A 22,924-nucleotide genomic window follows, 5' to 3' on the forward strand; every position below is an offset into this window, starting at 1 on the left:
TTCTTTAATTGTTCTGCTCCTGCTGCTACATATATCACAACGACATTTAATACTTCCTTCTTGGTTTCCATGACATCACTTTTTGCTATTTATGCTCTCTGTTTCCTGACTCTATTCTTCATCTCAACCCTAAATGATGACCCTGTCCCTAAACTCCAGCCTTGAACTTTTGTTCTAGTCTCTGCCCTTTAAGGATTCCTTGGCTTTTGTTCTCCAGGCTTTTGCTATCCTCAGTAAATAAATGACTTTCCATCTCATCTCCAGCTGAAGCCTCTCACTTTTAGTTTCAGTTGATTATAGGACATTTCCATTGCATTTTCTATCACAGCCAAATTGTAAGAGTGCAAAAAGGAGCATTAGTTCCCTTTGAGATCAGAGGTGTAGTGAGCAGGTGAGCCGAGATCAGTATGAGCATTTGCATTTGGGAACACAGTGATAATGGGAGTCAGGGATGAAAATTTAGGGTGACAAAAAAGCCAGGGATAAAGGGAGAAAGCCAAAAGTAATGGACTAGAAAAAGCCAGCTCGGGATATTTCCTTGCTGAAATGTTTCTCTGCTATCCAGATATCTTTTTTCTTTTATAGTAACAAAAATAGATACTTGTGAAGAATATGTGAAAATCACAAAACTATAAATGAGGCCAATTTACCTGCAATATTAGCACCTAGAGTTAATGGTCATTAATATTTTGGTGTATATTCTTCCATACACCCTCTTTACAAATATTTGCATCATAATGTACCTCCTTTTCGTACTCTGCTTTTAAAACAATATTATCATAAGCATTTTCACATGCTGTGAAATGTTCTAGAACATGAGTTTTTTTTTGTTTTTGTTTTTGTTTTTTGAGACAGAGTCTTGCTCTGTTGCCCAGGCTGGAATGCAGTGGCACAGTCTCAGCTCATGGCAAGCTCTGCCTCCCAGGTTCAAGCCATTCTCCTGCCTCAGCCTCCTCAGTAGCTGGGACTACAGGCGCCCGCCACCATGCCTGGCTAATTTTTTTGTATTTTTTAGTAGAGATGGGGTTTCACTGTGTTAGCCAGGATGGTCTCGATCTCCTGACCTCGTGGTCCGCCCGCCTCAGCCTCCCAAAGTGCTGGGATTACAGGCGTGAGCCACCGCGCCCGGCAAACATGAGTTTTTTAATGGATATACTGAGCTTCAGCATATAGGTTTTATATCATGTATTTAGAAAAGTCCCTATTGTTAAATCTCAGAGTTAAGAATAGGTTTGAAGAAACCCAAGGAATTTGGGTGACCTATGGAGAAACCCCCTTTGAGTGGATCCTTAGTGGCAGAGATGGAGAAGAAATAGTGTGAACCACTAACAGAAACATAGCTTCAAGAGTCAGAAGATAAGGGCCCGACACTTCACTTATCATATGTATGATGAGATCCATTATCTCACATTTCTGAGTCTCTTTTTATCTATAAAATTAAGAGTTTTGGGTTAGTTTACCTCTCAGCTCCTTTAGCTCTGACATTTTAAAAAGTCACTGAGGATAATGCATGAAGAATAGTTAAGTGCATGGCATGGAATTCTAGTGGCAGCTGAGAAATGTGGAATTCAGGTCAAAGCTCCTGAAATGAGAATAAAGTAATTGTCCCATTTCCAAAGCAGCCACCCACTCATGGATTCTTCTGTCCTCCCAGCCTTTCACCCCTATCTCCAGCAGGCAGATGCATCCAACAAGAAGAGCTACTTTGTAAAATAGTTTGCTGCTTTTGGAGATCTGTGTGTTAAGAGGCGAATGGAACAAAGAAGCTATGAAAAGCAGAAACAGCTGATGCTGTGGGTGACCCAGACTACCACACCATGGCCCTCTGGTCTTTAACCCAGTCTCTACACATTGCTAGATTTTTTCCATTTTCTTTTGACTCTCATCTAGAAATTCAACTCATAATTTAATCAATTTCTTTCAGTGTTTCTTATCACTTATAAATCTATCACCTTTGCAGATTTAAAAATGCACATTCTTCTTTAATGTTAAATTATAAAATGAATACTGTGACTAATTAGATAATAAGGTTGAGGTTTTCTCATTGATTGCTTTCTAAATAAATTATGCCCCAGTCTGCCTCTCCCTAGTCTTAGCATTTGGTTTTTCACTTGGAGATTCTGAGAAGCATAGTTTGAAATCATTTATAGAGTTAATAAATAGATGAACCTCTTAGGATACTAGAGTTTAATTTTTGGCTTCTAGAGATTTTAGAAAGTATTTTGGAAAAGAAAAAAATGGGTGTTTAATAAGCACATACTGTAGAGCAGACACTTTAGGTGTTTTGTGCTATGTGTGTAATTTTATGGGATAGGTATTACTCTTCACCACTCACCCCTAGGGAAACAAAGGTGCAGAGAGATCCAAAGCCACACAGCTGAGCTGGCATGCAAACTGCATTTTGGCCACCTACAAAGTTCCTCCCATTACATCATGATCATATGCATACACCAACAGGGAGCCTCCAACCTATATGCAGATGTGAAGATTTTCAATGTGTGAAGGTAGACTGGAACACTCTCTGAAGGTCTTGCACAGAAACTGTAAATACATTTCAGAAATACTTCAGAATCACGAAACAAAATCCAACTAATAACGATCTTTCAAGAACTGATTTTAACCTAATACAATTTTCTAACCTATCTAAGATGATCATACCTCTTTGGATAGTTCTATTTGATAGCTATTAACCCACTGTAATTAATAGCACCCCATTCTCTCCCAAAGAGTTCTGGTTTGTATGATAAATAACATGATCCTTCTATTTATATTATGTTTAATCATTAAAATTTTTATGGTCTTAGATCATAAATCAAAAGGCCCAAGAGAAAGCATTTAAAGAGGAAATTCCCAGGGCCTTATACTGCACAATTGTACCAAGAAATGTTCCAATATTATTTAATGTTGTCTTGAGAGTAAGCAGAAGTCCTATGGTGCATTCTCTTTCTAAGGATATCTTTCATTTTTCCATTAGAGCGTCAATGCTTTTTTAATATGAATTTAGTTTTTTTGAGACATGTATTGCAACTGAATGAAATGGAATATGATATCCTAACCCAATTAGCAAGTCAAAAGAGTTCCAGGTATCGTAAAAGATTATATTCAGGATTTTTTGCCAAATGAGTACATTTTAGCTGCTCTGGCCACACACACACAAAGGGGTGTGATGATAGATATATTAATTTGCTTCACTGTAGTAACTGTTTTGCTATCTATAGGTATCCCATAACATCATGTTGGATACTTAAATATGCACAATTAATGTAAAAAATTTAAAAAATAAAGATAAGAAAGAAAACTTCAAAAAATGGGCTGAAAAACTCCAAGCCTTGGGGACAGACGAACAGTAATCTCTTCTATTAGGGGCCTACTATTTTGCCACCAAAATACTGCAACTTCTAAACTCCCAAACTCTGTAGACTTCTCTCATGTTTATGCTGCAATTATGTTATAGCTTGTAATGCAGTGGTTTTCAGTGTGGTCCCCGGACTAGCAATATCTCTATCACCTGGAAGCTTGTTAGAAGTAAATTTTTGGACCTGTCCCAGATCTACTGAATCAGAACCTCTAGACCTGGGGTCCAGCCATCTGCTTTTAAGCATGATTTTAAGCAAGAAGTGATTCTGATCTATGCTTAAATTTTAAAACCACTGCTATAATGCCTAAAATCTGTAAAATCAGTTATCTCCATGAGTCTTAGCATTAATAATTTTATTTAATTTAGTAAATAAGAAAGGACATAGTTGTCTTGTGATTGAGAGTTATACATGCAGTAACTAATCAACTTGAAAACTCTTGAAACTAGGATATCTGAGAGCTCCAAGTCCAAAATCAAGGCAGCATCCGTTCATTTAATTTTTATTTAAGACTCAGTGCATAGTGGGCACTGTTCTAGAAGCAGATGGTATAGCATTGTTTGTAAGCAAAATAAAGGCCCTGCTCTCATGGAACATTTTGTTTTCTACTGGGGAAAGACAGACAATAAACAATAAATGCACACATGTGGAGTAGTGTATAGTATCAAGACTAGTGGTGAAAACTGCTAGGAAGTGCTTTGAAGCCTAGTAAAAGAGTGCCCAGCTGAGCGACCACTGCTAATTCAGCGGGCTGCAGAAGCCCTTCTCATCAGAGGGCATTTAAATAAAGTGAGAGTGAGTGGTGCCCTCAGCAGAGGGAACAGCAGGTGCAAATGCCTTGAGGCAGGAATATGCCAGGTGTCAGAGAGCACCCTTCCTACACTTGTTTTATAATTAGGGTGCTGGTGGATTCCATTGGTTTCTGTTGCTTCCTCTCTATGTTTGGAAGGTAGAGAAAATTGTTCCATGCAGTAGTAATTTTGTAAACCAGCTTCCTTGATGTCACTCATAAGTTTGGAAAGAAGAGCAAAGAAAACCTAAAAGGAGATCACTTGAAGTATCAGGGGTGCCTTTTATTTACTGACCACCAATTCCTAACCTACTTACAAACTAGATTTGTGAGGGAGCTGCTACATGAATTCCCAATGCTCACCTCTTTATTCTCAGATCTGCCTCTCTCTGAGTTCCATTTCAGGGACAAGATTTCAACCACGCCAAAACCCAAGTTATATTTTATCTCATCTTTTTCTTTTCTTTTTTTTTTTTTTTATTATACTTTAGGGTTTTAGGGTACATGTGCACAATGTGCAGGTTTGTTACATATGTATCCATGTGCCATGTTGATTTCCTGCACCCATTAACTCGTCATTTAGCATTAGGTGTATCTCCTAATGCTGTCCCTCCCCGCCCCCCACCCCACAACAGTCCCCGGAGCGTGATGTTCCCCTTCCTGTGTCCATGAGTTCTCACTGTTCAATTCCCACCTATGAGTGAGAACATGCGGTGTTTGGTTTTTTGTCCTTGCAATAGTTTACTGAGAATGATGTTTTCCAGTTTCATCCATGTCCCTACAAAGGACACGAACTCATCATTTTTTATGGCTGCATAGTATTCCATGGTGTATATGTGCCACATTTTCTTAATCCAGTCTATCATTGTTGGACATTTGGGTTGGTTCCAACTCTTTGCTATTGTGAATAGTGCCGCAATAAACATACGTGTGCATGTGTCTTTATAGCAGCATGATTTATAGTCCTTTGGGTATATACCCAGTAATGGGATGGCTGGGTCAAATGGTATTTCTAGTTCTAGATCCCTGAGGAATCGCCACACTGACTTCCACAATGGTTATCCATCCCTCAAATCTAATCCGAGTTTATCAGCTACATCTCCTAGATGTTTTCAAGACCACTTCTCCTTTTCTCCTCATCATTTTTCACCTGAATTACTGTAACAGCCCCCAAACCACTGTCCTTGTCTCCATTCTGTAAGTCATCCATTTTGCCACTGGAGTCTGATTTCAAAAACAAGGGAATTAGTCACTACCCTCCTCAGAAAGTTTCTCCATCAACACGATGCTCAACACAATCTACTGAGCTCCAAAATCAGGGTCTGCCATGATCTGCCTCAAACTACTTTCCCACTCTCATTTTTCACATATCTGGCAATTTGTATCTATTCAAAACACAAAAAGCTTTCCCTTTCTTGTTTTAATATATGATTTTATTTTTATTTTTAATCTTTGTGGGTACACAGTATGTGTATATATTTATGGCGTATATGAGATGTTTTGATACAAGCATACAATGTGAAATAAACGTATCATGGAGAATGGGGTATCCATCCCCTCAAGCATTTATCCTTTGAGTTACAAACAATTCAATTATACTCTTTACATTATTTTAAAATGTGCAATTAAGTTATTATTGACTATATCACCCCGTTGTGCTATCTAGTAGGTCTTCTTCATTTTTTCTATTTTTTGTATGCTTTAACTATTCCTACCTCCCAGCCCCCCACTACCCTTCCCCGCTTCTCAAAACAATTCTTCTACCCTGTATGTCATGAGTTCAATTGTCTTAATGTTTAGATGCAGTTTTCAAAGTCCCTTTCACATTTCAAGGCCCAAATCAAATGCCAGCTCTTCCAGGCAGAATTCCCTGATTTGAGACTAAAGAGAGTTGCTCTTCTCTCCTCTTCTGCGGCACAGTAGCTTCACTTTTCTTTACTTTTCTTTAGTACTCAGCCTTCCATTACAATTACATGTTGGCTTATACGTTATCCCTCATTAGATTCTGATCTGTCTTGAAGTTAAAAATGAGTTTTAGTCATTTTTATACTACTCTAATTGGTAAGATAATGTAATATACCTACATGCTTGTTAAACTGAATTCAATTAAGTATTAGAAGTTGAAATAGTGTATGTTATAAAATAAACACCAGTTAGCCCAGCCCTAGGCAGAATATTTCACTCACCGCCACACTCCTGTTTCATCAAAGCTGAAAAACAATTATTTTCCTTTTCCTGAATTGCATCACGTGCATACTTCTGATTTTGCGGTAACTGAGAACTTTTATCTTTTCCTTAAGCCATGACCTTTTGGGTTTAGGGCCATGCTGTGTAGAGAAATTCCTCACATATCCATCTTATATTGAGTGGCACACACATAAAACACATGCATGCAAACACAATTCTTTCAAAGAGAGAGGGAAAACAAAAAAGCAAATGGGACTTTCAATGAATTTTAGAAAATTACTGCTCTTCAGATATTTTTATGATCACTTACATGTAACGATTGATAACAGACATTATGATACTTTAACAATATGCTCTATTCAAATTGCTATAATTATTTTTATCCTGTGGTTAAGAAATAAAGTAGAAAAATAGGTGTTTATAATGGCCTTGCAGTTTTAGTAGTATATTTGTAATTAGTATCCAAATAATGTATTGCATAATTATTAGCCATATAATGTATAATGTAATATGCATTATACGTATGCATATGTAATGCCTAATTACATAACAAAATTTGTAATAGGACTGTAACATGCCTTTTGATTATGCTGGGAATATACTATAGAATGCAAGGCATATTTTGAATAACTAGGAAATTAACTCGGGGGCTTAGATTTTTAATAAGGGATAGCATGAAATATAATTGTTAATTTGGCAGAATGTGTTTATATTAGCTCATATTTAATTTCACATGCTACTAATTTTATTTCCTGAAGTTCCTATTAATCTCAAATTACATATAATTACACAATTATATTACTTAGGAAATAAAATGAAAGTTGCACAATTTGTAATTTATGGGTTTACCTGACTGGTAGCTGATGATTTGGTAGTCTTGAGGACAAAACCAACTTACAACAGCACTCTGAAAATGGGAGTAAAAATAAGTAACAGCATTACACACAAAAAGTCTTGTTATTTGTAAATTTGAAGAACAGGTATTATCAAGATCATTGGCAATAAGTACTCCCATAAGCCTTGAGATTTTTCAAAAGACACCTTAAAGGTTAAAATATAGATTTTATCAAGACCTTTGCTGTAAAACCAAATCTACAACAAATAAAATAGGTATATACTGACAGTAATTAATCCATTTATTTATTTTTCTAACTTTTAATTTTATCATGTATTGAACATGTAGGAAACTAGAATGAACTGTACACTAAATGCCATATAACAATCATTTAGAATCAACAATCATTGGAAATTTTGTTCTCTTTATCTTTATTTGCACATAAACACATGTACACACACACTGGCTAAATCATTTGAGATTAAGTTTCAGACATCATGACATTTCATTTCTAAATTATTTACTATGCATCTTTTTAGAATAAGGTCTTAATCCCATGTAACCATTATACCATTATCACATGTAAGAAATGAAGGAATTTCTTAATCTCATCTAATAGCCAACCTATATTTATGTTTTCCCCATTTTTCAAAATGTATCTTTCATAGATTTTCTTTGCTGCTTTTTTCCTCCATTTTTTTTGCCTTTTCAGGTTCTGAGCATCCTATATGATCCCATTTTCTCTTTTCTCTGAGATTATCAATTATACTTCTTTTAATAAAGTGTTAGTGATTGCTCAGGAGTTTGCAATATACACTTACAAGTAATGTTTATCCACTTTTAAATAACACCATACCGCTTATTGTTTAGTGCAACACCTTCGAGTATTTCCAATCTCTCCTGCTCATCGCTATTACACTGCTGCCATACGTTTCACTATTCACTAGCTATGAATACCTCAGCTATTTGTTGCTAAAAATATTTTGAAAAATCTGTTATCTGTTAAAGTACAAAAAAGAAAATATTTTATGTTTACTTATTATCTAATGTTCTTTCTTTCTTCATTTAAATCCAAGCTTCTCACCAACGTTGTTTTCCTTCTCTCTTTAGACCTTTGTTTAACGTGTCTTGCAAGGCGGCCTCACTGGCAAAAAATTTCCTTGTTTTGTTACTCTAAGAGTCTTTATTTCACTTTTGTTTTTGAAGGATAATTTTTCAGGATATAGAATTCCAGGTTGGTAGTTGTTTTTGTTTATGTGGTTTTTTTTTTTTTTTAATAAATGCTTTAAATATTTTACTCTACTTTCTCTTTGAGTGTGTGATTTCTAAAGAGAAGTCTGGTGTAATCTTTAGTATCATTTCTGTATATGTAAGGTTTTTCCCCACTGTGGCTTCTTTCGAGATTTTCTCTTTCTCTTTGTTTTTCTGCAGTTTGAGTATGATATATTTAAGTGTAGATATTTTGCTATTTATCCTTCTTTGTGTTCTCTTAGATTCTTGTCTGCAGTTTGACATCCATCATTAATTCTGAGAAATTCTTAGCCAGTGTTACTTCAAATATTTCTGTTTTTTTCTCTCTTTCCTCTCCTTTTGCTATTCCAAAAATGTGTAAGGTATACCTTTTTAATTATTCCCCAATTCCTGGATATTCTGTTTTACTTTTTAAACTCTTTTTGGTTTTCAATTTTGGAAATTTCTATTGACTTACTTTCAAGGCCAATGATTCCCTGGCCATTTTAAGTTTTCTGATGGGCCCATTAAATAAATTCTTCATCTCTGTCAGTTTCTTTTTAAAAAATTCTTATTTTATAGCATCTCCTCTTGATTCTTTTTGGAATTTCTATCCTTCTGCTTACACTTCCCATCTTCTCTTACATCTTGTTCACTTTTATTCATTCGATCCCTTAACATATTGTTCAAAATTGTTTTAAATTTCTGGTCTGATAACTCCAAATTATCTGTCATATCTGAACGGAGTCCTGATTCTTGCTTTGATAATTTAGCCTGAGGTTTTTGTTTTGTTTTATTTTGCCCCTTAGCATGACTTTGTTGTTGTTGTTGAAAACAGATATGATGAATTGGGCAAAAGGAACTGGAGTCAATGGCCCTTTAATATGAGGTTTGATGTTTATGTGGCTAACATGCTGTGTTTACCGTTTCCTCTAGCTATGGTGTCAGTGGCTAAAATTTCTGTGACTGGCCTTATTTTTGTCCCCCACCCTCAATTGCTTTGGGTTTCCCAAAAGACTTTTAAAATAGCGCCTGAGGCTTGTAGTTCTTTCAGCTATAATCCTCTGTTTTTATATGGAAGCCCTATTTATACGGTGGTGAGGTGTAGAAGGAGGGAAAGCATCTGTAGGCTTATGTTTAGGTCTGAGTGTTTAGTGAGCCTCTACTCCTGGCCTGCGGCCTTTACAAGTACTCTGAGCTATCTGAGAAGAATAGAGGGGGCTGTCATTGGGTATTTTTCTTCTAGTGAGTTATGCTTTGGCAAAACCCTAATCAGTTAGACTCTGGTAAAATAGCTGGCCTTGGGGACATATTTCAAAAAGGTCACTTTGTCCTTCTCCCAGCGTGAAGGAAACATGAGGGGATTTTTCCTTGAGAACACGATGAAGCTACTGGAGGTAAAATTTAAGAAAGTGTGGGCTTCTTGCCAAGACTATCCCCTTTCCTCAGATTTTTTACTCTCAACCTGGTCCACGTTGAGTCTTCAGTCATTCACCAATTACAGCTTCAGTGTTCCTACTGATAGTGGCTTCATCTGTAGGACCTGGCCCTGGGTTTCTCTGCTGTTTACTTGTGATTCTCTGTACCCACCTGTATCTCCAGTTTGGGAAAAGCCGTTGTTCCTATGATCTCAATTCCTTTATAGATCTAAGCAGTGTTGTTGATTTTTAGTTTATCCAGCCTTTTTCTTGTTACGAGAATGGGAGTGACAACTTTGAAAAGTTTCTTTCATGTCAGACTAGAAACTAGAAGTCCATAATTTTTCTGTTTGAGGCCCAGGAACTAACCACAGGCTACACATTTCAATGGGTATTGTTCCACTATATTCTCCTTAATCTAGCAACAATCCAACTGAATTCAAACTTTTTTAAACAAATGTCATTGCCATTTCAATTATAGAAGTTTTACATTGATTTCATCAGATTGTTTTCTTATGGAAGAGACATCCTTTGGTGATATTGAAAAATAAATTCAAGAATATATTAAGTATTTGGTGGTGATTGTTACCCAATTTAGTATTCTAAAAAAGTATTGAATTATGCACTTTAAATGAGTAAATTTTACATAGTATACAAATTATATCTCAATAAGGTTATATTTTAAAGCATACATTGGATATATAACGAATCTTGAGAAATTCATTATCTGTGAAAGATACAAAACAAGTTTTTCAATTGCAGGGTTAAAGAAGTGCGTTAGTATAAATAGGAGCACGTTAGTACTGTTTCTTCTCACTTAAATTTAGATTCTATTGTGCTAGATGTTCTGTTGATTTTACTTAAATTACCTTTATCAACCCCCAAGACAACTTTGTGGAGTATGTTTTATTATCTTAATGCTATATGTGAAAAACTGAGATTTCAGGAATAACATAATTGAGATCACATGGCTCCTAACATGCTAGAATTTATTTAAGCCATTTTTCTCTGATTATAATGTTAATTGTAGCTAATGGATGTTATCACTCCCCCATTTCTACAGAGCAAGTTGTCTAAGTCAGAAACCCCAGAGACCTATGCATAGAGAGCCTGCTGCCCAGGCCTGTGCCTGAGCCACCCCAAAGCCCCATACTGATGCAGTGCTAGAGATGGCCATTTTTTAAACCTCACGATCAGGTCCTCCCTCAAGGACAATCATCCTTCAAAGTCAAGTAACTTTGAGGCAGTCAGTAAGTAGAACTGTTAATATGTAATTGGACATAGATATAACTTGGCATTTAATTAGAAAAAAAGTGTTGAGTAAACATAAAAAAGGATTTTGATAACCACCCATTCTAAAGTATTTAAAATTGTTAAAAACCATGCCCTTTCTTAACTACATAGGTGTATGCCACTAAATTCTAATTCAAGGTTCCAGTTTAGGAAGAGCAAGCAGAATTCACCTTGTGTGAAAACCCAATAAATCTGTAGTTGCTGCCTGTGGTTGTGTGTAAGGAATTGTGAGGCCAAAAGTGGTCAGTAACTGATGAACCATGTCTACCATGTTTGGTGTAGGCAGTGGCAGCACTCAGGCCCTGTGATTGCTAACCCTACTCCAGGTGAGACCACAAATCATAAAATGTGAACAGAGATTCAATTAGAGTTTTTCTTGTTTGTGTGTTCCGAGTTTTGACTCATATTGTTTTATGAGCACCACAGCTCATATGATTTTGGAAAGTTATTTCCAAACAAAAGGTTGACAAAAATATTTGGAAGAAACGGTGAGACAGAGTTCTTTTAGGGATAATTTATTAATCTTATAATAAATCCAGCATGTGCTTGGAATGAGTAATACAGAGAACTTGGCAAGAATTTATAGTTAGAAGTTCTCAGTGAAATAACTACAGGATGACATTCAAAAGGATTAAAAACAATAAGTTCAGTGAAGTCTCTAATTAACTCCTACAAAAGATCCCATAGTAGAGAACCTAGTTAAAGCCCCATAAATGTTATTGTGGAGAAAATCAGAAGGCTTGCTTACCTCTTTGCCAAGTAGGTTAAGACTAAAACATATTTATTAATTAAAAATATTACTAAATCTATGAACCTAATTAATGTATTTGTAAGCTTTAAGCCAACAATTATATATCTACATATACAAAAACATATATGCATGGCTGTATGGCATGGTCCATGAAAACTTTATGAAAAGTATTGCTGTAGCATTTCATTAATCAGTCAGTATCCCTGTCTAATGGATTTAGGAAATAGTCACTGTGAAATTGACTAAGAATAGTACAGTATTTATGAGGTATAGAAAACACTTTATAATGTAGGAAACAAAATGTACATTATTCTTCTTTATAATCAACATAGAATTCTCCATAATCTTTCAGAAAAGTAAAAACTCATGGATAATTGTTTTGCATGTGGGAGGTGAATATGAAAGGCATAAAAATCCACTTAAAATTATATTTGTGAATTGGAGCTTTTAATAATTACAAATCAAAATTGTAACTTTTTATAATTTAAAAAGTAAAATTTATAAATAACAATATATCCCAAACAGAGAGGACAGTAAATTACTTGATTATTTCAAAGCCCATTAATTCTCTCAGGCCTATACAGCTGTTTTGAAAAGTATATCTTCAGTGAAATAAGTGATTATTAAAAGATTCTTTTTAAATCACTTTTAGTGCCAGAAAGATTGAAAAACTGAGGAATACTGGCAAGAATTATCTGATAGGTATTTCTCAAGCAACCAAAAAATTCATTGTGACATATCCAGATCCTTAAAAGCAATTATGTTTTATCTTAAGGTTGAAGTCTTTAGGTACAAATTTTCCATCTGAGGGTAAAAAAAAAACAAAAGAAACCCCACAACAACAAAACATTTATTTTTTATTATTATTATACTTTAAGTTTTAGGGTACATGTGCGCAACGTGCAGGTTTGTTACAGACGTATACATGTGCCATGTTGGTGTGCTGCACCCATTAATTCGTCATTAACATTAGGTATATCTCCTAATGCTATCCCTCCCCCCACCCCACAACAGGCCTCAGTGTGTGATGTTCCCCTTCCTGTGTCCATGTGTTCTCATTGTTCAATTCCCACCTATGAGTGAGAACATGCGGTGTCTGGTTTTTTGTCCTTGCAATAGTTTGCTGAGAATGATGGTTTCCAGCTTCATCCATGTCCCTACAAAGGACATGAACTCATCCTTTTTTATGGCTGCATAGTATTTCATGGTGTATATATGTCACATTTTCTTAATCCAGTCTATCATTGTTGGACATTTGGGTTGGTTCCAAGTGTTTGCTATTGTGAATAGCAATAGCAAAACATTTATTTGTGTTGGGCTGAATAGACCGGAAAATATTGCTTCATTTAGCGCTATCCATGGTGCTAACCAGTTACCCCTTTTTCCTTCCCCCTGAGCTATTTTGACGAACCTGCCATCATCCTGTGCTTCTGCTTGTTGGCTTCTTGGCCAACAGTGGTTGCCATCTGTTTCTGCAATTTCACTTTGCTATGTTTTGTTCATTAACATCAGGACTAACATCTGCTGATTTGATCACCATTTGTTTCCATCTCTGCTACAACTAAGACCCAGCTTAATGTGTCTTTGCTAATAAATCAGGAACCTTCTCACCTTTCTAAAACTAAATTATTGTATTTTCCTATATAAACTTCAGTGTCTCTAAGAGATTTACTTACGGCTTCTTAGGCAAGAAATATTATTTTTATATGTATTTCATTTGTGATTCTAGAGTGGTAATGAAAATACATCATAGCTATTCACTCAACACTTAACAAATGTGCCAGGATCAGCTGTGGGCACTGACTATATATCCATAAACATAATATACACCTCTGCACTTAGGATCTCAGGCTCTGGTGGACGGAGATGATCATTGATCAATGACTTAGGTGATGTTTACTATGAATTTTCCTTAAGACTAATAATGAAAACAGAATTAATGACTTCTTAAAAAACATATTATATATTGTGTTCACATTCCTTATTTCAGTCATTCTTGATAGGATGCCCACATGCAGAACATTGCTCTAGGTACTGAAGATAACTGTGCAAAACAAAAGCAAATGAAATTATGCTCTCTTGGAGGTAATAACAGAGGGACATAAAAATAAACTAGTAAAAATGTAAACTTTCTTATATACATTATGTGATAAAAAGAAAAATATAAATTTATAAAATTAAGTGCTAAAACTTGCTATGTTTTAGAAAAAGGGGCAGGGAAGTGATGAAACAAAAACACTTCAATATATGGGGGTCAGGAATAGCCTCTCAGATAAGGCGACATTTGAGCAGAGACTTAAAGGAAATGAGAGAAGAGAAGCAAACATCATGGCAAATGGAGAGTTCTGGACAAATGCAGGCTGCTGAGCAGGAGCACAAGTGTGTTCTCAAAACAGGGAGAGAGAGCAGCAGAGTTGGGAGAGGAAGACTGATAGGAGAGGAGGGCGCAGTAGCTGTCATAGTGACAACATGACCTTTTCTCCTGGAGTGGGATGGGAAAGTATTGGAAGATTTTTAATAGAAATGTGATATAATCTGAACCCTGTTTTTAAAAGAAGATACTATGTAGAGATTCGATTAGAGGTGGAAAGAGTGGAATAAGGGCAAGCAGTTAGCAGACTTACACAATAATCTAAGCCAGAGTCCAATCATGGCTTGGACTAAAGTGGTAGCAGTTGAAGTGGTAGGAAGAAATTAAGTTATATTATGAAGATGGAGCTGATATAAATTCATGACAGACTGGTGTGTGTGTGTGCATGCACATGCATGTGTGTGTATACATAGAGAAAGAGACAAAGAGACAGACAAGGGTGTCTCTAAAATTGTTGACCTGAGAAACTGAAAAGTCATTATTGGAATCCAGTGAAAAGGGGGAGGTTTAAACATGGATCGATTTTGGTTGGGGGATATCAAGAGTTCAGTTTTAGACAAGGGTTTGACACGTCTATGAGACATTCGTGGAGATTTTGTGATGCGCACATGGATATGTAATGTGTTTTCTGAAGTACCTCAAAGATGCTACTTGCTCCTGAGCAAGGCCTGCTCTTATTAAAAATATTTTCTAAGCCTCATTTTTAAGGTTCTTAGAAATTTGGCAGTCAAAACAATAACAGCAAGACCTACGTAACTTTGACTCATTGTTTCCCTTTCTTATTTGGCTCAGAACACTCTTTTTCTTTGGGGTTCCTATAAATATTTAATCAAACATCAGTATTCCTTGGGGTACAGCTTGGATATGCTGACTTGGAATGTTAATGGAGAGATACTCACAACTCCAGTGTAAGATTGCTGTAGATTCAATATATGAGAAAGTTATTGAACTATTATTGTGTCGTGGCTTTTCAGTAGATATTGCCAGGAAGTAGAGTGGACCATCACAAACCAGAAAGGTTTTCTTTTATTCCAGAAAAGGAAGCAAAAGAAACCCAAGTTAAAAAACTTGTGCACTACTGGTGTTATGGAAAATCCTCATGAAAAGCTAGAAAATAATAAACAATGCCCAATAATGATTGTACTTTTCCCAGGTAATAATGGTTTATTAATCTTATAATAGACCTAAATAGTAGTCAACTTGACATTAAAACAAACAAACAAGCATCCTTAAGTATCAAATTGAACTTACAGTGTTTTCTTCTCCAGGCAAAATTAATTTCCTAACCTTGAAATTGGATTTTCATCTGTCTTCTGTGTGCACATAGATCAGTCATTAAGAATCAGAAATGTCAACCCTTATCTTAGGCAGCAGTTGGATGTTTTCTGAACACTTGCAGATTTGGTAGGAGGGGTAAATATGGCACAGCCTAATAAGAAGCTATTTTGAGAGATTTTTTTAAGAAAATGGGAAACCGAAAGATCATTTTATTCTACTTTTAAATATTTAAGCTGCATCAAAGTCCCACAGCTTATTCAGTTTATAGTTTGGTTAATTTTTGTTGTAAACTGAATAGCAATTATTGTTCACAAATTTATGCATAGCATTTTACAGGATGTCACTAGGAGCTGGAAAAAGCCAGAGATAAAGATGAAAAACACATATTTTCAGGTTTCTTTATTACAACCGTAGATTCTTTCTTACAACAAAGAAAAAGCCATTTCCTTAGTAGATGTTCTTACACCATGAAGGACAGTACTAATGCATGAGGAATATGTCATCTATGATTAATGCTGATGATTCAGTGAAACGCAGCAAGATACTGAAATAATGGGATCTTTCTGCATTTTAGGAATGCAATCATCTTAACACATGGTCCATGGAACATTTTAATATGAGTGCTTTTTTTTTATTTTTAGTAGTTATTTAACATCATAATGTAATGAGTTCTGTATAAATAATGAAACACACATACATATAACTCTTCTTTTTCTAAATAGAAATCACATACACATATGGAAATTCAGTCAGTTCATTTAATTAAACTAACTTAGAAATTGCCAGTGGCTTGGGAGCCCCCTCCACACCTTAAGCTTCCACGCAGGGTTAAACTCCTTTTTGAAGATGATAAAAGTAGCCTGAGGGTCTGCTTCTATAGGATTAGAAAAACTGTTTTCTGAAACTAATTTCTGAGATAATTTTTGGTTGCTGTTGTGCCAAAAAAAAAAAAAAAAAAAAGAAACACTTGAATTCATGGCTAGGTCTTTATATGCTCATGACAGTCTATATGGTTTTATTGTGTAGCTATTTTTTCACATTTTAGGTGCTCGTCTTTTCTAATCTTATAAAATCACAAAGTTTAAACCATAATCCAAGTGAGTCTCACAAAAAATTAGATTTTTAAGAATATTTTTATGCTTTTCTTATTGTTGATTATCCAGATTCTATAATGCTACCTGCATATAATTGTGATATTTTCACAACTCAATTCTGTGTCCCCAAAAATATCACTTTTCTTAAAATTTTATGAACACTTGTCTTCAATGTAATTTAGTTGTCATGATTTTTCACTTCATGTATGTGTCTTTGGGGAATACAGATCCTACCTGCCTCCTAAAATAGGCTAGTCCTACGTAGGAGAGTACAACATTTTATGGAAATTGATAGTTGTGATGGACTTACAAAATAATGCTGGTTAAAAATGGTTAAATACAAATGTAATAATGTAGAATTGAACATATCCTTTCTTTAAGTATTCTTAAAAATTGCAGTTGGAAATGAGTTTTAGTAAAATATATTTTATTCACTTATACATGAACAACTTTCAAAGAAGAGTAATTTGGTTGGGTCCTCCATCTTATTAAACAGATTGAAAATCAAGTACTAGATAGATTTTTTTAAAGAGAGTTTAAAAAAATAAAACTTGATTCCTCAATATTGTTTAATGTTCATGGTTACAGTTGATGGTTGAATTAATAAACGGTTCTTAGAAAATTTAAGACTACTAAAACTGATTATATGTGCATTTTTTTCATATTTTAGTGTGAAATACTTACGGAGAAGGTGCCAAATGCAAAAGCATCACAATGCCAATCTTGGGATTTATTTACCAGGGACTTTTCTGACATCAATATATCAAGATAGTCACATTTTCGAGCGCATATTCCATAGCAGTCATCTTGTTTACTCCCCACAGCAGTGGCAGCAGGAAGGTGATATTATCTCTGTTATATGAATAGGAAGGCTAAAAGAGAAGCTAAGTAATATATTTAAGTTACAGAAATAGTAAGTGGAAAATCTGGATTTTGAATTCAATTCTGACTCCAAAGTATAGATGGGAAAGTGTGACCAGTGATCCCAGATCATTAGGAAACACTGTTGCCTGCGTAGTCACTAGTCCCCAAGCTCTCCTCCTAGGGGGAGCCCAGCTAGTAAGGCAGTTCTATATGGGTGTGAGCCAGGTAGACATTGGCGGGATCCATTTTTATCCAGACCCAAGGCCTTATCTTATTTTTCAGGTAGTCGATGCCTGCCCAGAAATGCCTCAGCACGGCCCTGGGTTTGAGTTTTTTGAAATATTTGTTCTGTCAATACTAACTCAAGGTCACTGGTGGAAAAATATGAGGGTAGGTTCTTCATATCATAAAGATAAAGTATTCCAACTAATATAGTAAGTAAGGCCAGGAAAACAATGTGAATTGCATACACAAAATGCAGTTTAACTGGCCTGCTATTTCTACCTTAGTGGACGGATCCAAGGCTAATAATCAAAGACACTAAAATGTTTTTTTCTTTTTCTCTGGATTTGGATTGACGACTTACTGCATTCCTATTCATAACAAGGATCTTATTTACTTTAAATATTTAAAATGAGCTTTTGATACGTGGCTGAGATCTGACCAACGATTTGAGTTTCAATTGTACAGTGTTGGAAGTATTTTAATAGTAAACGAATGGAATATGTCACAAAGACAGTTCAGTATTTATTGGAACCCTTTATAATTCTGATATAAAATATAGAATTAACCTATATGCATATAGGTTAACTCCTTTGTCAGGAATCCTGAATGCTTTATCAGGGATACTGAGTGCTGATTTGGAGAGATACAAGGGTACAAATGATCTGGGTAATAAGCAGCTGCACAAATGTTTATTTATAGCCTAACATGTTAATTCTGAAAGCCTCTTTACCAGTTCATTTATTTATAACTCCAAAGAGACAATACACAAACAGCCATTCATATCAACTGCTGGCAGTACTCAATTGATATGCTTTTGTTTGGGCATCTGGTAGATTGTTTCCATGAGAACTTCTAAGTAGAAAGTTCATGCGTAAAGGAGCTTCTGTATAGCATTAATGTATCCAAGCTTTTCATGTATACCTTGTCTCTTTAAAAATATGGGTTTGTGTAGGAAAACATTCTTTCCAGTTTTTTCAACTGTTTGCCGGAAGCCTAACTTGGATAAATGATGTAGAGCCTTTAGAGCTTTCTTCATATTTATGCAAGATAAAATATTTAAGTCAGACAATAAATAAGGTTTTATTTTGTTTGGTTTTTCTTTTTCCAGTACAGAGAGGTCAGCTATCTTCGTAGGGTACTTCAGGCAAAATGAGGAAGGGCTTTTTGTCTTTATAACCCAGTTCCTTAAGCTTTTGTGAGGCCTAGCATGCCTAGCTACCTAATATTTAAAATGCAAATTTGCACTTTTAGATAAGAGATGAATTGTTGTGATCTATTTTATAAAGAATATCCTACAAGTTAGACATTCATATAAAAGATGTTGCCTTTTAATTTATCACTCTTAGGGTGGCAGAGTGTGCACACCTTTATTCTAGAATATGGCAGTATTCAAAGCTTTGCTGGAAATTCTCTTCTGTAATTCTTACTCTGCAGCATTTTAAAGACTTTTCATAGTGTCAAACCTTAACATCTTGAGAAACAAAATGAGAAACAACAAACCTTAACATTTGAGAAAGAATTTTTGTGAACAATCAAATACTTTTAGATCTAAACCTGCTGCATAAAATAGAAAAGCATAATTTAAAACCATGCATTCATTAGAAATATATATTTAGTATGTTCTGTGATGGAGCAATTTATATCAAACAAGCATTGGAATGAGAAGAATTAGTCTAGTCTTTTTATACCTGTTGTTCCACCATAATTATTACTAGCATCACTTCTTAAAATGGTTCTCTTTGATTGTCAAATTTTATGGTCACCCTACTAACTGGTGAAATTAGAGAAAAGCATTGGTCCCACTCGTTTTTCACCCAGTCACTACTCTGGACATTAACTAGCTACATCATTTATTTTCCCCTGAGATCCACCCCATAGGCAGTGTAAATGCCCGTGGTAGCTAAGTCTATGGAACTCGGGGTGGGCTCCTTCAAAGGCTGGCTTTGCTACATTGGCCTAATATCTTCCACTAGCTTCTCTCTTGCTATTCATCCTTAGCTAAAGGGGGAGCTCATTTGTTTCATCTCTGCCCTTCTCAGCTGCTGTTTCACCAGGAGTCTGAAGAGTGTGTTTTTCTTTCATGGAGCCTTCCTAATCTTCGACAGACCCCTGAAGGGCCCAATTTGAATTAAGCTTGAGAATCAGTGGTTTATATTCCTTCTTCCCACCCTAGTATGATTTCGAGGGTTTTTGTTGTTGTTGTTGTTGTTGTTGTTTAATTATGGCCTCTTTCTCTCCTGTGGGTTTCATCTCCTGATCTTTCTCAAACCTACAGCCCTTACAGTGATGGCTTACTTTACTAGTATGTTGGTTAGGCCCCACCTAACTTTTCCCTGTCTGCCACATGTTGTCTTAGTCTATGTGGGCTGCTATAACAAAATACCCCAGACTGGGCAGCTTGTAAACAACAATTTATTTCTCACTGCCCTGGAGGCTGGGAAATTTAAGATCAAGGTGCTGGCGGATTTGGTATTTGGTGAAAGTCTGTTTCCTGGTTTGCAGAAGGCACCTTCTAGCTGTGTCCTTACATGGTGGAAGGGGCAAGGCAGCTTACTGGGACCTCTTTTATTTTTATTTTTTTGAGACAGAATCTTACTCTGTTGCCCAGGCTGGAGTGCAGTGACGCAGTCTCGGCTCAATGCAACCTCTGCCTCTCGGGCTCAAGGGATTCTTCTGTCTCAGCCTCCTGAGTAGCTGGGATTACACGTGCATGCCACCATGCCGGCTAATTTTTTTTTTTTTTGTATTTTAGTAGAGACGGGGTTTCACCGTGTTGCCCGGGCTGGTCTCAAACTCCTGAACTCAGGCAATCCACCCTCCTCAGCCTCCCAAAGTGTTAGAATTACAAGCTTGAGCCACCACACCCAGCCCCTGGGGCTTCTTTTATAACAGTACTAACTCCATTCATGAGGGTGGAATCACCTCTCAATGACTCTACCTCCTAATACTATCACATTGGTGATTTGATTTCAACATAGGAATTTGGGGTAGACATAAACAACTCAGACCATAATACATGGCCTGGATAGATTTGTTCCAAAAATCTATTCCTTCTGCATTCTGTCCTGTGCTGTGAAACGTGGATGTAACATTAGGGGTCACGCTTTAATGTGTTAACCCTCCCTGATGGCTTGTTGCCACTTGGTAAGAGAAAGATGGTTTTCTATAGAAGATGCCTTGATCCACTGTAGCAAATGTGTTGGAATATTGCGGAGCCCATAAGAGATGTTTTCAAGCAGGCAGCTGCCTCTTCAAAGACCCTGAAAATTTTAAACAAATGTAAATCCACACACTGAAATTTTGTCCTTACCAACTTCTCTCTAATGGAAAATTTATCAAAATTATTATAATGCTCTAGTTTAAATACTATCATTTTTATCATTTACAGTAGACTTCTTTTACATTATTTCTCTTACATATATGCAGAGACTTTTAAAAACACTCTCATAATCGAAAACCTTAGAATGCTTTCTAGCCCCGTTTTTTTTTTGACGTTTTCTTGTAATGAATAATATTATAAAACTAATCACTAAATCCATGTAAAGTCCAAATAAAAATACTAGCCTTTATCTATAATTTTTATTTAGGTAACTTAAATTATTAGAACAAGTTACCTCATCGTTTTGCAATTTTACTTAATTAAATTAGACTTCATTGCACATTTATCTGTTTATGAAATAACAGGGTGTTTTATCTACTACAGAAGGCCAGAAGTAATGAGATGGCTTACTGGTAGATAATTAATCCTTTCATTCTTTATAAATAGTAGCAATAACAGCATGAGTCTTGGCATTTCTAGGTAGTAAAAAGTGCTTAAAAATGGTATTGGTTGCCTCACTACAGAGAGTGGGCAGCTGTTTTCCTTGCAGCAAATAATTTAATGTTGACTGGCAATTTAGATGGGAATCTAGTGTTTGCATTTCTGATGCCTTATCTGGTTCTACTTTGCCCTTTGCTTATAGTAAATGGCTCTGTATTGTCATCAAAGTGAATTTCTACATTGTGCCTGGTTTTCTTGTCATTTTCTTTTCCTCAGTAATCAGTTCTATGTAAAGCTGTTTTCTTTTTGTTTTTCCATGGGGTGTACTAACTTTGATTATATGATAGAAATGAGAGAGAGCATCCCCTTTTGCCTTCAACCTATTTAGTATTTGTCTTTATCTGCTGCATTTTAAAATACCTTCTTTATATTTCAATTTCAGTCCTTTACCATCTTATCCCAGCTTCTAGATGTAAGATTGTGCAATGGAAAAACAAGCAAATAAACAACACATCAGTTTTGGGAATGATGGGGACCTGACGTAAATCATGGTGCCCAGGGGAAGTTACTTAAACTCTCTGTTCCTCGGTTTTCTCTTCTGTAAAATAGGGCTAATAACAAGGCCTATTCTGAAGTTTGTTAAGGGAAATTCAGTGAGATAAAGGAAGTAAAACATCTGTTCCTTTCTCCTTTGTGGGAGCGATGAAAAGGGCAAATGTCAGTAAACAGCCATAGTAAATATCAGTCCCATTTATTTGTTTACTTACCAAATGTGTATTGTACTTGATATTGTTCTAAGCACTTTACAAATATCAGCCTATTTAATTTTCATAACTACCCCAAGAATTAGGTCTTATTCATTTCTCCATTTTTATGCTTCTGAAAATGGAACCACCAAACAGTGCAGCGTCTTGCTGAAGGCCGTGCAGTTGCCCAGGTGGGATGAGAGCCAGGAGGTCTGGCTCTGGAGCTCATGCCTCCAACCACACCACAACCCCTCCTTGCAGGACTTACACTCTCTTTATTCGCTGCTTAGGGAAAGGGTTTAAGGTGACAAGCTTTCTTGTCTGATCCGCCCATGGCTGCTTTCTTGGCTACTACTCCTTTCCTTTGGCTCTCTGCTTTGGAATTCCATCACACCATGGCCATTTCTCCAGGAAAGTCTCCGTCACTTTGTGGCAGGTGTGGTGTGTGATATGTAGCAAGAGCTGGCCTTTGCAGAGCTAGGGGAAATTAATTCTCCTCTTCCAGGGAGGGCTTATCTATTAGAGGTACTGTCATGCTTCCGGAATCACAGTACCCCTTGGTGGCCTGATAAGAGGTAATTTATTCATTTCAATGGAGATACTCTGAAAGTAGAACTGGCATTTACTAGAATTATCATTGTTTTCCATAAATGCCTAGCGAATTTAAGTGATGTTATCAGCATAGTGATATTGGAGAAGTATCCCTAGTCTGGTTTTGTACTTATC

The 22,924-nt window shown here is 36.0% G+C and overlaps 1 protein-coding gene across 7 annotated transcripts in view; it reads left to right on the forward strand.

Moving 5' to 3' along the window:
* FGF14 (fibroblast growth factor 14) overlaps positions 1-22,924 on the forward strand; it is a 693,770-nt gene that overhangs the window by 406,908 nt on the left and 263,938 nt on the right. The gene's annotated exons all lie outside the window — the stretch shown is intronic.

This window comes from Symphalangus syndactylus, chromosome 15 (assembly GCF_028878055.3).
Source record: "Symphalangus syndactylus isolate Jambi chromosome 15, NHGRI_mSymSyn1-v2.1_pri, whole genome shotgun sequence".
NCBI lineage: Eukaryota > Metazoa > Chordata > Mammalia > Primates > Hylobatidae > Symphalangus > Symphalangus syndactylus.